Below are 16,281 nucleotides of genomic sequence, written 5' to 3'. Positions count from 1 at the left end.
TTATTTTTAAAAGCCAACAATTAGGTAATTTTATAATATATTCTAAACACATACTCAACTTAATGCTGAACTTCAGTGACTGGTTTTTTAACAAAACTTTTATTTTAAAATCTTTTTCTCTCTACAAAGGTAATGTATATTCACTTTAGAATGATTAGAAAATAGGAAAAAGAGAATAAAATAAAATCAACAATCATTCACCTATAGTTAACTACTCTTCCCATTTTCCCCCTCCCACCCCCGTACTTCCATTTTGATGTATGTCTTTCCAGGGCTTTTTAATATAAGGATATATATATGTATGCATATAATTAACTAACTTTTTTCAAAAAACCAGAAGTATACTGTTCAAGTCTTTATCTCCCAATGTATCCTGGACAGTGAATAATGTTTTCTAAAAAAGTGTCAAATGGCAAAATTGGAAGAAAAAATTTCATTCTTAATATTTCTGCTGTAAAAACTCCATTTCTAATATAACATATGTAATTATATACTTCAAATATATTATAAAATGCAACTTTTCTCATTGATGTCCTTTAAATTGCATCTTCCCTTTCTTACAAAGTGATTAGCATTGTCTACAATCAGTACACATAACCAGTGACAGAGCTGGAATAAGAACCCAGTATTCCTGAGAGTTCAATCAAATGCTCTTTCTAATTCACCAGTAGTTTTTTTTTGAGCAGTGCTCCAGAGAGTCCAGGGTTATGTCTTTGGGGTCAGGGTAGGTGATGGTAAAGGTTATCAAGTGGACAGGCTCCAGGACCCCACACCTGCTTCAGTTGGAGAAAATTTACTTATATCTATTTCATAAATTTGAACTTATTCGATTTTCTGTAAATAAAGGGCTCCACTGCTTAAGCAAGCTTGAAAACCACTGTTGTACATCATGTTTTCATGCCATCTAATTAGCCATAACCTCTCCCATATTAAAAATAAGTTGACTATGTTAATTCCATTGGGTTATGGTATCTTAGACTTGGGTCCATAGAGATAGGGGGTTGGGACTTGAGAGTTCCTGAATGTTTGTTTACAAAAAATTATGAATATATTTTTGAATTATTTCAGAAGACAGAGTCCTTTGCTTTCAAGAAATTATCAAAAAGCTCTATCACTCCAGAATCATTAAGAACTATTATTCTAAATAATGTTGTTTCTCTCTTTCACAGTTGAAAATCTTGAAGTGTTGGTTATACAGATTATCTCATCTACCAGTAACTTGGTCTTTACAGTTAATCTAAGCTTGAAAGCAAAAAAGGAAAATCTCCAGACACCAAAAATAAAGAGTCTAACAGCTACAGTAGTTAGTGGGAATTAGAGATGATGGGGAAGTTCACCGCCAAAAGATTGGTCCACAGACCCAACAAAATGGGAAAATTTACAGCTAAGGGACTAGAGATAATAAAGTAACCTAAAAATAAAATTAAAATAGGTACATTTCAAAATAAAGATATAAAGAAATAAACAGAATCTTAAAAAAAATTAGATAATATTATGAAACAGTAACAGGTCAATCTGAAAATAAACCAAGTAAAAATTCTACAAATAAAAACCTCCAAAGATGGGTTAAACAGTAAATTTTGTAGCTGAAAAGACAATTATTGATTGGAAGCTATCAGTATGAACACAGAGGAATAAGGACACATAAAAAGAAGATAAGCAACATTAAGGATAAAATGACAAGCTCAATAACAAGTAGGAGTCCCATAAGGAAAGAATAAATAAAATGGCAAAAAGGCACTATTCAAAGAGAATATGCTGAGAATTAAGATGTAAAGCCTCAAACTGAAAATGCACATAAACACTAAGTAGCATAAATAAAAAACAAATTTACCTAAACACATGGAAGGGAAATTTCAGAATATTAGGGACAAAGAAAAAATATCTTAAAAAGCAAACCGGAGATAAAAGACAGATAAACTAAAACAACAAAAGCAGTAAACTTTTCATCAAAGCAACATATCAAAAGATAGGAATATCTTCAAAGTGCTGAGTTGGTATATACCCAGGTTAATTATTATTCAGAAGTGAAGGTAAAATAATCATTTTCAGACATACAAAGACTGAGTTTATTACCAAGTCCTTCATTAAAAGAACTACTAAAAGGCATGCTTTAACAATAAAGAAAATAAACCCAAAAGAAAGGAATGGCAAGGAGCAAAAAAATATAATAAAGTATACTGTTACTGGGTGAATAAAGGAAGCAATGAAGAACAAATAAAAGATTTATTGTGAATAACCTGATCAAATATAATAAAAATGTTTCCATGTAAATTATTATTTTTCTATAATGTATTTTTATAGCAGCATGGTATCACATTGTACAGATGTTCGATAATTTAATCATCTAATGTTGGCCACTCAGGATGTTTCCAATTTTCCACTGTTATAAACTAAACCACAGTGTAATTACTCTTCTTTCACACAAATCCATACTACCATCTATGATTATTTATTTAAAGTAAATACCTGGAAATAGAATTAATAGGTACATACATTTTTTAAGGCTTCTGATTCTAAATGTCCCAAAAAAGGCTGTGCCTATTTACATTCCCACTAGCAACATATCAAAATGTCCACTTATCTGGATTAAAGACTTAAATGTGAGACCCGAAGCCATAAAACTCCTAGAAGAAAACATAGGCAGTATACTCTTTGACACTGGTCTTAACAATATGTTTTTGGATCTGTCTCCTCAGGCAAGGGCAACAAAAGCAAACAAAGAAATAGGACTACATCAAAATAAAAAGCTTTCTCAGTGAAGGAACCCATCAACAAAACAAAAAGGTAACCTATTAAATGAGAAAAATATTTGGAAATGATATATCTGATAAGGCATTAATATTCAAAATATACAAAGAATTCACACAACTCAGTATCAAAAAAATAAACAATCCAATCAAAATCTGGGTAGAGGATCTGAACATTTTTCCAGGAAAGACAGACAGATGGGAAACAGACACATGAAACGATGATCAACATCTCTAATCATCAGGAAAATGCAAATCAAAACCACAATGAGCTATCACCTCACACCTGTCAGAATGGCTATCATCAAAAAGACAAGAAATTTCAAGTGTTGGTTGCTGGCAAGGATGTGGAGAAAAGGGAACCCACATGCATGTGGTGGGAATGTAAACTGGTGCAACCACTATGAAAAACAGTACGGAGGTTCCTCAAAAAATTAAAAACAGAACTATCATATGATCCACCAATTCTAATTCTGGTATTTATCTGAAGAAAATGAAAACACTAGCTGAAAAGATATATACACCCCTATGTTCATAGAGCATTATTCACATTAGCAAGATATGGAAGCAACCTTTAAGTGCTCAAAGATAGATGAATGGCTAAAGAAGATGTAATACATATACATACATACATAAACACACACACACACACACACACACACACACACACACACACACACACAATGGACTATTACTCAGCCATAAAAAAGAATGAAATCTTGCCATTTGCAACAACATGGATGGACCTAGAGGGTATTATGCTAAGTGAAATAAGCCAAAGAAAGACAAATGCCGTATGATTTCATGTACACGTGGAATTTAAAAAACAAAACAGAACAGAAACAGATCCACAGATACAGAGAATAATCTGGTGGTCACCAGAACGGAGGCGGCATGGTGAGTGAAATGCGTGAAGGGGTGTAAGGGGTGCACATTTCCAGTTATAAAATAAACAACTCACAGAGATGTAAGGTACAGCATACGGAATATAGTTGATAATATTGTAATGACTTTGTAGGATGATAGATGGTTACTAGACATCATGGTGATAAATTCATAATGTATAAAAATGTCAAATCATTATGTTGTATACTGGAGATAAATACAGTATTGTATGTCAACTATACTTTAATTTAAAAAACTTTAAAATGTCCATTTATCCATACTCCAACCAATACCTGATATTATCATTCTTAAGACATTCAACTGGTGACAAAAATGATATCTCATTATTGTTTTATTTTGCATTCTTTATATTACTAATGAGATTGCCTTATTCTCTATTTGCATTTCTTCTTTCATCAATTGCCTGCTCGTGCTACAGCAACTATCTTTCTCTTATTATATTAACATATAATAGTCTCATAAATTATCAATATTTCCCTAACACTAATGTTCCCAGTTTGTCACATTGCCTCTTGTGTTTTCTTCCACTATGCAGATTATATAAGAAGCTATCTTTATATCTATTACTATTCCTATCAAAATGTTTTTTAACATACCTGGTATTCAACAGATGCTAATGGAACTAAAACATTTCTTCACATGTCTCTTCTACACTATTTCTAATCCTATCACTCTAGTCAAACAGCACAATACGCATAGCACATTACAAGTGTCTTATTTGGCCTGTGTTTAGACTCTTTCCCCTCTCCAATTTTTCCCCATAGATTACCACCAAAGAATATATCTAAAACACCAAAGGCAACATGCTCCTCCTCTGAATAAAAACTTCTAAGGTTCCCTATTATCTGAACAAGAAAATAAAATGTTCATAAGTAATCCACCCAACCTACTGAAATATCATCATCCAATCTCTGCTTTTGGCTTGCAAGGTGCTCCCTCTGTCTAGATGCTCTTTTATATCCCATCTACCTCTCAACTTTGTGTATCATTTGAGATACAACTCAAATGATTCTGCCTTCTCTTCCACTAATCAGTTTATGGTGTACTTGACAAACCCCAATTATTGACTATTTGGCTTGTTTTCACTGCTCCCCTATGCTATGATGATAGCTCTCTTTTTTGAATTCAAAAAGTAATATTTCCAGGTCAGAGTGCATGACTCTGCCCCTTAGCTTTTTGTGCTCAAGGAATAAGCTGCTGCCTCACAAGGGCCATCTCTAGGGGAAGACATTCTGGCCTAAGACCCTCCCAAGACTTTCCCAACTCTTGGTCTACTTCTAGAGAGTATTTTTTTTTCTCTCCACCATTTCCATTTCTATAAAATCATAATAAATTACCCATATAAAACTAAGAAGGGAACACAACATTCAAATAGTTGCATTAAAGTATGATGTTACTGAAACAAAGTCATCCAACAGTGCCTCTGATCATAAAATAGCTCAAATAACGTTTATAAGCTATTAAGGGAAGTTCGTAATTCAATATAGAAATTGTGGTTTAAAAGTGTGATTAAATAATCAGTTGAAAATGTATTTCAGCATTTCTTGATTTTTAAGACAGAAAACTGGGAATTATTTCTGATATAATTCAAACATAGGATTAAAAAATACATTTACATTAACATCACAGGTATTTAAAATATGTCTATGAAAAAACAAGAGAAAACACACAAAAATGCCTAATTTCTCAAACTTCTGTAAAGTTGTTGTATTACTTTTAACTTTATTTTTCTAGTGTAATGGAATATTTGGGGCGACAGAATTGTTTGTATCATGAGAATGGTGGTGGATAAACAATTATATGCATTTATCAAAATTCACAGAACTGTACACCACAAAAGGTGCATTTTTGTATATTAAAAAACAAAAACAACGAGATGTGGGGGAACCCAAAATGAAATACAAACTATAAAAAATAAAATTAACTGTATTACAAATGAACAACATAACCACAATGAAAGAAGTAGGGGAAGAAAATAACTAATCTAGGTAACTTTGGAAAACAGATGCTGGATACTCGATACTAGTGTCTAGATATGGGATCCTATATACTAAACTGGATACTATAAGGCTAAAGACAAAAAGAATTACACACAACTATACTGTACTCTAGTTAGTAAATTTGTTTCTCATAGGACTATGGGTTAGAAATCCTGAAATTACTTTATGTGTATACTAGGACTGAACAAATAAGGAAATATTTTGTAGAACACAAAAGCCAGATTTCTCACTGTTGAAGAAAGAAGTTACAAGTAAGAGGCAAGACTAGAATGAACCCTGTGGTACTGTATTAGAAACAGAAGTATCAGGATAAACTTTAGTTTAGAAAAAAAAAATATATATATATATACAGACATATATCTAAAATACATGTGTGTATATATATATATATATATATATACAGATAAACACAAAAATAAATATAAACCTTTGCAGATGCATGAATATACACATATGTGTGCCTGTATCTCCATGAAATATATGGATTTACAGTTGACCCTTGAACAATATGGATTTGAACTGAGAGGGTCCACTTACAGTGAATTTTTTTCAATAAATACTACATGATCCACAGTGAGTTGAATCCGTGGATATGGAACCGCAGATACAAAGGGCCAACTATGTGACCTAAGTGGCTTCGGGTTTTGCTATCCACTGCAGGTCCTAGAACCATTCTCTGTGGATACCAAGGGACAACTGTATATACAGCTAGAAATATATACATACACTCACACACACACACACACACACACGCTTCTAAGATGTCTTCTGCCAGGCACTGGAAGTAATGATAACCCAGCAGCAATGAGCACACCTAGCGCCCAGATCCTTGGTGTTTAAATACTACTCTCCAAACAAAGAAAGCAGGGGTCTTTGGAGAAATGGTGGATTCCAGGGCAGGGAAAATGCAAGAGAAGCTTGGAGCATCCAAAAAGCAAGGAAGTTCTCAAAAAAGGATGAGAGCCTATAAAAAGGGCACAGGAAGCAACCTGAAAAAACTTGAAATGGACGAAGCTGGAACAATCTGAGACATAAAACAAATAACGAAAGTGTAGGAAAATAACCAATAGAAAAATAAATGAGTCCATACAGATACAAAAAATTAATAAATAAATAAATGGGATGAAGATGCAGCTCTTCCTTACAGAAAAACTCCAATTAGTAAATTACGAAGGAATGAGGGAAACAGAAAACCACCATTAGAACATTACAGTAATAATTACTGAAGGCAAGATCATCAATGGATGCTAAAATCAACAAATTAAAGTTTGAGGAGAAACAGGAATATTTGCATTGTTTAAAAGTAGTTCTCCCCCAAGATACTGATTAATTACAAAGGGAAAAATAGTTACTTTACATTAGAGAATCCCAGCCGACACCACCTTAACCAAGTGATCAAGAGCAATATCAAATGCAGTGTGTCATATAATGTACCCCTCATATGATGAACTACTGAGAAGGGCATATACACTTCTGTGGTATCAACAAAAGTACACAACCTTAATCTAATCTTGAGAAAACATCAGACAAAACCCAATTGAAGGACACTCTACAAAATAACTAACAGGACTCTTCCAAAGTGTAACGGTCATGAAAGACAGGAAGAGACTTAGAAGTTGTCACAGACTGGAGAAGATTCAGGAGCCATGCCAACTAAATGCAACGTGGGATCTTAGATTGAATCAAGGAACAGAAAAAGGACTTTAGTATAAAAAACGATGAAATCTGAAGAAAGTTGGTGATTTAGTTAACAGCGTTGTGCTGAAGTTAATTTCTTACTTTTGATAATTGCATTATAGTTATGTAAGACGTTAACATTAAAGGAAATTGTAGAGAACTCTGTATTACTTTTGTAACTTTTCTGTAATTGTAAAATATTTCAAAATAAAAAGTCTCTTAAAATAATGTGTAAACTGATGTTTCCCATAAGACAGGACAAATATTTTGAGGTCAAAGAATTGCAATCATATTCACTGCACTAACACTTGGGGTGGGCGGGGCGGGTGCCAGGTGCTTTACAAACTACCTTTAGTGCTTACAACTATTACCAGCTGAGTACCATACTACTCACGTTTCCAATAAGGAAAAAGTACTGGGAGGTTAACCAAATTACTTAAGGTTATTTATAAGTGAACAGCCCCATTTCTCATGAAAAGTCCAATACCGCTGGCAACGCCCCCTTCCAAAAACGTTATGAACACCTTTCCACATTTCCCCACACCTGGGGCACCGAATTCCCTCAGGCACGTCGCCCCGTGTTTCTCACTGGGGCAAGGGGTACTGAATTTGGAAAGAAAAGTCAAGGCCCTCGGACCTACCTACCGTACGGTCTGCTCTCTGAGCCTCCGATTCCGAATTGTAAAAAAAGGGGAGACAGACGTGGGGCCTTCTGCGAACCACCCTCCCTGGTATGGCTGACAGGAGGCTCCCCCCTCGCGCCCCAGGACCTCCCCTAAACACCCTCGAGCCTCGCGTCATCCCTCGCAGCGTCACCCACCGCGCACCTGGGCCACATAAACCAAACGCCACCTCCCCCCACCCCAGCCCCCGAACGGGTGCGCGGGACCCTCTCCAGACCGAGACGCCGGCGACCCTGATGACCTAAGACCCACGGTGCGTCACACGCAGGGCAGACGAAGTAAACTTTTCCACCCTGAGACCCCGGGAGGCCGTCAAGCTCGCCCGGTCGGCCGCCTCCCTATACCCGCTTCGAAAGCACCTCCAAAACCGAAACCACCACTTCTTCAAGCCGAGAAGAACTCCCACAGCGTTCGCACTTAAAACCTGATGCCCTGCTTCCTGCGGGGCGCCCCTCCCGCGCGCGGGGCTGGCACCCGGCCCACGACGCCAGCCAGGGCCTTACGCCCCCGTGGGGGCCTATCGCGATCCCCTTACCTCCCGCCGGGACGTTCGAGGCCGGTGGGTACGCACGGCGCAGGCGCGGGCGCGGGCGCGACGGGACGGGGCGTCGCGATAGGCGGGCTGGGCTGCGCCACGCCCCCTCCCGCCCAGTTCCGGCCTCGAGGGGTGTGGCTGGCGCCTCTGTGTGTACAGACGCGGTCGCGGCTCTGGACCGTCTTACTAAGTGGTATTGATTTATGTTGTGGGGTTGTAACAAGGGAGCCAAGAGGAAGGAGACGCACAAATGCTCTTTAAGTCTGTCAGTTCGTTGAGTTTTAAGTGTGAGACAATTCACATCTGTATAGCCCACTACATTTTGCAACTTTTTTGTCCATTTTCCTCTGTTCTTCTAGGAATTTTATTGGTGGGCTGGCCGGGTGTTCTTACCTCTTTACACCTGTAGAAACTGAAGCTCACAGAGGTTGTGCCTTCTCCATCTACACCCCCCTCTGAGGTAGACGGCACAAGTCTTAATTGTAACAGGCACAGAAACTGAAACTCAGACAAGTTGTGCTTTTTCCCAAAAACGGGTTGAACCAGTGTCAACCCAGTGCCAGTATCCTTATCCCAATTTTATAGATAATGATGCTAAGCCTCAACAAAGAGTTCTAGTGACTCACTAGCAGTTCAGCCATGTAGTGACACAGCTGGAACTTCAACTGGGTTTCCTAATTCCCTTTTCAAGTTCTTCCAGCTGATACCAATGAACAAGCAGTTGGTTGGCTTTGAAGCCCTGTCCAGGTCACAAGTCCTCCTCCCTGGATGGCCTGACTTCCAGATCCAGCCTTTTTAATATGCGTTTGTGAATATTCAGATGACTTGCTCAGAACGTATCCACTGATGGTACTATCCTTAGAAGTCATAAGGATATTCAAGCCATAGCTAAGGAAACTCAGCTCTTAGGGTCTTCCAGTGGAGTGGGAGTAGGGGTAGAAATTGTGGGCCAATGAATATTAGGGGTCTGTAAGAATTGCCTTGAAAGGTAATTTCTAAAATAAAGCATAAAATCTGCTAAGCGTTTTGGATTTTCTTTGTGAGTATAATGAGTGCTGATTTCTTTTACTCTAGGAATGAGGTGTTTATAAGATTTTAATTCTAAGGAGAAAAATTAAAGTATTAGCCAATACCATGGGAAAAAATTTTTTATGCAAGACAAGGGCTTACTGTTGTGGCCTCTGCCGTTGCGGAGCACAGGCTCCGGACGCGCAGGCTCCGGACGTGCAGGCTCAGCAGCCATGGCTCACGGGCCCATGCCGCGGGGTCACGAACCCGCGCCCCCTGCATCGGCAGGCGGACTCTCAACCACTGCACCACCAGGGAAGCCCCAAAACGAGAGCTTTTGAAGTAAAGGTCATTCAAGTTAAGCTCTGAAAAAATCTACCTCAAGTACACTAGGGAGATGTGACACTCAAGGATTCTAAACTTGAACCTAGCCTTCTAGGTTATTATACATATGTTTGCTATAAGTTAGGTGTGTTCAAGGTAGCTAAATAGAACGTTTTAATCTAACAGTTTGTTAGCTTTATAATCTTTAAATATTTAGATATATGGTGTGTGGACCTCTTTTTGTACTCTTGCCTGGGCAGTGAAATTGTTAGGAGCAGGTCTGCTGCTACTAGCCAACATTTTCCTGAGGTCCTAACTGAACCAGGAAGGCCAAACAAAACAAACAGTAATAAATAAATAAATGGAGAAAAAGAAAAATATTCTTTTTGGATATTATGATCGCTTACTTGGAAAACCCAAGGAATGAATTGAAACACGTTCAGTAAAATGGCTAGAGCAATAGCTTTCCTAAACAGCGATCACCTACTTAAAATTGTAATGGGAGAAAAGATCACTTTCAAATAGCAGAATCTAATTTGTGTCTGTAAGGAATTGTGGGAGCTATCTGAAGAATTAAGAATAATAGCTAAATGGAGTAGGGGTGAAGGGAGGGATTTCCAAGAGGCACGAGGAAACTCGGGATAATGGATATGTTCATCATCTTGCTTGTGGTACTGGTTGCATGGGTGTATATATATGTTAAAACTTACCAAATTATACACTTTAAATATGGATATTGTTTATGGTATATCAGTTATACCTGAATAAGGCTCTTTCTTGAGGAAAGGTGTATATTATCATTTGCTTAGAAAGTAGCACATTCTTGGAACAGGCTAAGGAAACAATATATATTCACTCTATGAATTAAGACATAATTTTCCAGTATTATAGAGCAAGTATATGGAGAACCTGAGAATCAAATTCAGATTTGGTGCAATAATATAGACCTCCTAGGTTGTCTTCCTGGTCCATTCCTCTTCTGGGAACTGCTTCTCCCCACTGGATCTGCAGGCTATCAGTTATGAGGCTCTGGCAGCCGTTTTACACAGGCATGAACCCATGCTCCTGAACATAGTGAATTGGTCCAGCCGCAGACCCCTGACCCAAGCTGGAACAATAAGATACCTGTTCCAGGAATCTGAGATTGGGACTAGGATTCTAGCTTTAATATGGCTTGTTTCTTGAATGGAGAAGATGCTCACAGCAGAGCTCCTGGTGGCTGTGTTTTTGACTCCATAGACCCTTGAATCAGAGGAAGCCATGCTGCTCATGATCCCACTTGAAATTGTGGAGAGATGATTGTATGTATATCCTAGGCCATGTTGTTAAAAAATGTGGGGTTTTGTTTTTGGTTTTTTGGTTTTTTTACTGTAGGTCATGTTCAAAAAAATATGTAAAGCCACTACCTTCACTAAGTTCTTTCTCTAGCATATGAACTATTGAAATATCTACTGCAGTTCTGAATGCATTCTATCTTTGTGCATTCTAACATTCCAACAATCTTGTGAACTGAGATGAAGAAAGGTTAAAAATAAAGTGATAATAGTGGTTACCTTTAATGTGGGATTAACTGGGAGAGAGCATAAGTAGCTTTCTGGGGCGCTGGAAAGTTTCTGTGTATTGAACCGTTGTGATTACATATGTGAAAACTCATCGAGCTGTACACCTAAGAGTTGTGTATATACTTTGTGTGAGTTACACCATAATAAAAAAGGAAAATAAAGAGCTAGTAATTCTTGATTTAAAACAAATAAAACCTCTTAGTAGACAAGGAATATATACTTCCTTTAATAGCATTTCTCTCTACTACCTGTCTCTGAAATAGTGGTGAAATAGCAGCAGTAATCCCTACCCTTATTAGAGACCTTCAACTTTTAGAATATAAAATTAAAAGCCATGATAGAAAGAGAGGTAGGTGAGAATGATTAGATGTACAAAAAAGAAACAGAGTTTGCAGCACATTAAAATTCCTGGTTCCAGCTCATTCCTGAGGCTTAGCTTAACCCTAGAGTGGCTTAGCATTAACCACTTAGGTCTGGTTAAACCCCAAAGCCTCCTAATCCCCCACCCTACCTCAGCTCTCACCCTGCATTTTCTTTAATTGCTTAAACTAGCTCAAGTGAACTTCTACTTTCAATCAAGAGAGTTCTGTTATCAACACAAAATTCCATTTGTTTCTATTATCTTATGATATCATTTTAAACTTACACATAGTGTTCCCTGGCTTTAGTACTTAAACCTTTCCACTTTCTGCTTTAGTGGCTCCTGCCACCACACACATACGTCATTACCAAACAATCTGTTCATATATATTAAGATTATAGAGACCTTACATCAAACCAAAAGGAGTGAACTCTGCAGGCAAACAGTAACACTAGAATTCTCTGCTTATCAACCATTCACTACTTAGGAATTTGATAACCATTTAACACGTAGAATAGCTTAAATGCCCCGACATCTCTCTAAAGACTCCTTCCCCACCTTTTTGTTCTTTTAAATATCTTAATAATTCTCAGAACTTAGTGCTCCCAACAGTTATTGCACAAGGTAGTATTTATAAAACCATGCTTAAAAGACTTTATGGGTGGGCTTCCCTGGTGGTGCAGTGGTTGAGAGTCTGCCTACCGATGCAGCAGACACGGGTTCGTGCCCTGGTCTGGGAAGATCCCACATGCTGTGGAGCGGCTGGGCCCGTGAGCCATGGCTGCTGAGCCTGCGTGTCCGGAGCCTGTGCTCCGCAACGGGAGAGGCCACAACAGTGAGAGGCCCGCATACCGCCAAAAAAAAAAAAAAAAAAAAAAAAAAAAGACCTTATGGGCAGTTTAAGCAATTTTCAAGAGTACTTTTAACATGGTAATTTTTGCTTTATCAATGACTTTAATTCATACCCACACCCCTTACCATCCAACTCACTTTCAACAAAAGATGCAACTTCATACTATGCTTGCAACTAAAATACAGTAAACTTACTTAGCATTAGAATCTTACTAAATATTGTTTAAACTTTGTCAATTTACAAGGCACCTTGAATTTTGTAGTACCTTAGAATTGTCATGAATATCAATTAATATCACATGATAAATATACAAATGTGCAAGTTGATATATTCCACATGCACCCAACCTTTCTTTCTGACTTTAGCTCCCATTATTCCTCTTCACTCATCCTCTGCTCTAACCCAATTGAACTCAGTATTCTTCATCCCAATCCTATTCCCAATCCTACCTGTGCCTTACACCTGGAATATTCTCCATCATTGCCCCTCCCTCTCTGCACATTCAAATCCTACTCATCTTCCCATGCTCACTCCAAATGTGACCTCTTGTAAGTTTTCTAGAATTTCTAGATTTAATGCCTCCCTCCTCTATAAACACCCACCTTAATAATCCGATCTTTTTTGATGCATCACTGTCTGCATTTTATTATAGTAATTTGGTGTGTGTTTTGTTGCCACCTCCAGTGTTTTTCACCCTTTTCCTTGTCATGACATAAACAGAAAATGATATTTGTAAAGCAAAACTGAGAGAGAAAGCTGTTCTCAGCCTCTGCCACTGGCTCAGTTGCACTGGGAGCTGGGACACACCTAGGACACAGTCAAGCACAGGGGTTGAGAAGCTGTCTTGTACCATCCCACGTTAGAATATAAGCTTCCTGAGGACCGGCTCCATGTTTGCTTATCTCAGTATCCACCTATAGATTCTAGTTCAATACCTTGTACCTGTAATAAATGAATAATTGGATAAATGACAAAGCACTATTTAAATTTGTTTTTACAGAGTTCTGAGGGCTTCCAGTTTCAGCTCTGACTTGTAAAGAACTTGAAGGTCATCACCCCCATCCGTACAACAAGAAAAAAGATCAACAAACTTAAAGTAAATTACCTTTCTTTGACTCATAAAAGAATTGACTTTCAGGGCAAACTGCCCCTCTCCCCGAAATCTGGAGAGACCGGCAAATACAAAGAATTGCAACTAACGTTAGCTTATCTGAAACAGAAGTCCCTGGAGCCTTAAGCTGGTGGAAACATTTACGTGATAACTTTGACAAATCCTTGGAGGTGGAGTGTGGACTAGTGTGAGAGTGAGAAACTCTTGGGGCCTGCAGTCTTAGGCAGGGAACTGCATACATTCATGAGCTTTACCTCCAGGAATCTCACCAGGTTCTTATGGTGAAGAGCCAAGAAAAAAAACTCATGTTTCTGGCAGAGGAGGAGAAAATAAACTATGTTGAAATATATGGAGCCTTCTCTATAACAAAGGCCTACATAGCCAGAGATGAATGGTGGGGGGGGGGGGGGGCGGGGAGTGGAGGTGCTGAGAGAGGGTTGCATTACCCAACTCCAGCCCCTTCTAGACTTCCTGTCTCTCCTAAGGCAGTGAAGTGGCTGAGAAACACTTGTGAAGGTCAAAGCCCAAAGACACAAGGCCACTGAAAGACTGAAAATTAATCATAGGTAAATCATAATTATTGAATGCTTCTGCTCCCCCTACACCTTAGCACAATACCTACAGGTCTTCAGAATAATCACAACGGATTAGAACTGAAAGAACTTCAAGGTGCAGTCTCTATGTAAGGAGTTTTTAGGAGAATCCAGACGACAAGGATGCTAGAGGAAATTGAAGCCTCTTATACCTACTGCAAACATTAGACACAGCCCAGTTCCTAGCCAGATTAATGTAAAACCTCACACCAAAAGCCTGTTCACCTCAGTTCCCACTACCTGATACAACATGTTTGGCTTTCAACAAAAAATTACAAGGCCTATTAACAGACAAGTAAAGGCACTGTCTAAAGAAACAAAACATGGATCAGAATCAGACTCAGATATGACATAGATTTTTGTAATTATTAGACAGGGAATTTAAAATAACTGTGATTAATATGGTAAGGAGTCTAATGGAAAAAATTGACAACATACAAGAACAGATGGGTAATGGAAGGAGAGAGATGGAAACTCTAAGAAAGAATCAAAAGGAAATGCCGAGAACGAGAAACACTCTAATGAAGATGAAGAACACCTTTGATGGGCTTTTCAGTAGACTGGACATGGTCCCAAGGAAAGAATGAGTGTGTGTGAAGATATAGCAATAGAAACTGCCCAAACTAAAATGCAAAGGAAAAAAAAAAAAAAGAACAGAACACCTAAGAACTGTGGGACAATTTCAAAAGATGTAACATATACATAATTGGCATACTAGAAGGAGAGGAGAAAGAAAATGGAACAGAAGAAATATTTGAAGTAAAAATGGATGAGAATTTTCCAAAATTAATGACAGAAACCAAACCACAGATGCAGGAAGCTCACAGAAAACCAAGCAAGATAAATGCCAAAAATATCTACACCTAGGTATGTCATAGTCAAACTCAAAAAAAACAGAGACAATGGGAAAATCTTGAAAGAAGTCAGAAGAACATCTTATGTATAGAGGAACAAGGATAAGAATTACTCTGAATTCTCATCAGAAACCATGCAAGTAAGAAAAGAGTGGAGTGAAATATTTAAAGTGTTAGGAAAAAAAGAATCCAAAAAAACACAAACCTAGAATTTGATATCTAGCAAATTTATCCTTTACAAGTGAAGGACAAATACTTTCTCAGATGACTAAAAAAAGAAATTCTTTCAGAATTCCTTTCCAGCAGACCTGCTCTGCAAGAAATGTTAAAAGAAATTCTTCCAGGGAGGAAGAAAATGTAATAGATTACAAATCTGGATATGTAAAGAAAGGATGAGCCCAGAAGAGGAAGAAATAAATTTAAAATAAAATATTTTATTTTTCTTCTTCTTACTTGGTCTAATAGATAACTATTCAAAGTAATAATAGTAACGATACATTGGGTAAAATAAATGGTAGCAATGTTTTAAGGAATAGGAGAGAGGAATTGGGAAAACTCTGTTTAAGGTAACTGAACTACCCATAAAGTGGTAAGTGTAATATGAAAGGGGACTTAGATTAGTTGAAATATACATTATAAACTCTAGAGAAATTACTAAAAAAAAGTTTAAAAAGAAGTATAATTGATATACCAGAGAGTGCAAAAAGGGGGCAGGAGAGAAACAAGTACAAACAGAAAAGAGTTATAAACATGGTAAATATTAAACCAACTATATTAATAACCACTTTAAATATGAATGCTGTGAATACACCAATTTTTTTTGTCAGCATGACTGTCTGAGTGAACAAACAAACATGACTCAGCTATATGTTTTCTGCAAGAAACCCACCTTAAATATAAAGACACAGAAAGGTTAAAAGTAAAGGAATGGAGAAAGATATACCATGCTAATGCTAATCAAGAGTAGCTATATAGAGACTTCCTTGGTGGTCCAGTGGTAAAGAATCCGCCCTACAATGCAGGGGACGTGGGTTCGATCCCTGGTCAGGGAACTAAGATCCCAC

At 37.7% G+C, this 16,281-nt stretch overlaps 1 protein-coding gene across 1 annotated transcript in view; it reads right to left on the bottom strand.

Moving 5' to 3' along the window:
• The window catches only part of STX17 (syntaxin 17), a 97,750-nt gene extending 89,189 nt beyond the window's left edge, over nt 1-8,561 (bottom strand). The window contains exon 1 of the mRNA XM_065879269.1: nt 8,552-8,561. The gene's annotated coding sequence lies outside the window, so the exon portion shown is untranslated. The remainder of the gene's footprint in view (nt 1-8,551) is intronic.
• Between the last annotated feature and the right edge of the window lie 7,720 nt (nt 8,562-16,281).

This window comes from Phocoena phocoena, chromosome 6 (assembly GCF_963924675.1).
Source record: "Phocoena phocoena chromosome 6, mPhoPho1.1, whole genome shotgun sequence".
Lineage (NCBI taxonomy): Eukaryota > Metazoa > Chordata > Mammalia > Artiodactyla > Phocoenidae > Phocoena > Phocoena phocoena.
The sequence above is the reverse complement of the archived record's forward strand: the minus strand, read 5'-3'. Positions and strand labels throughout refer to the sequence as shown.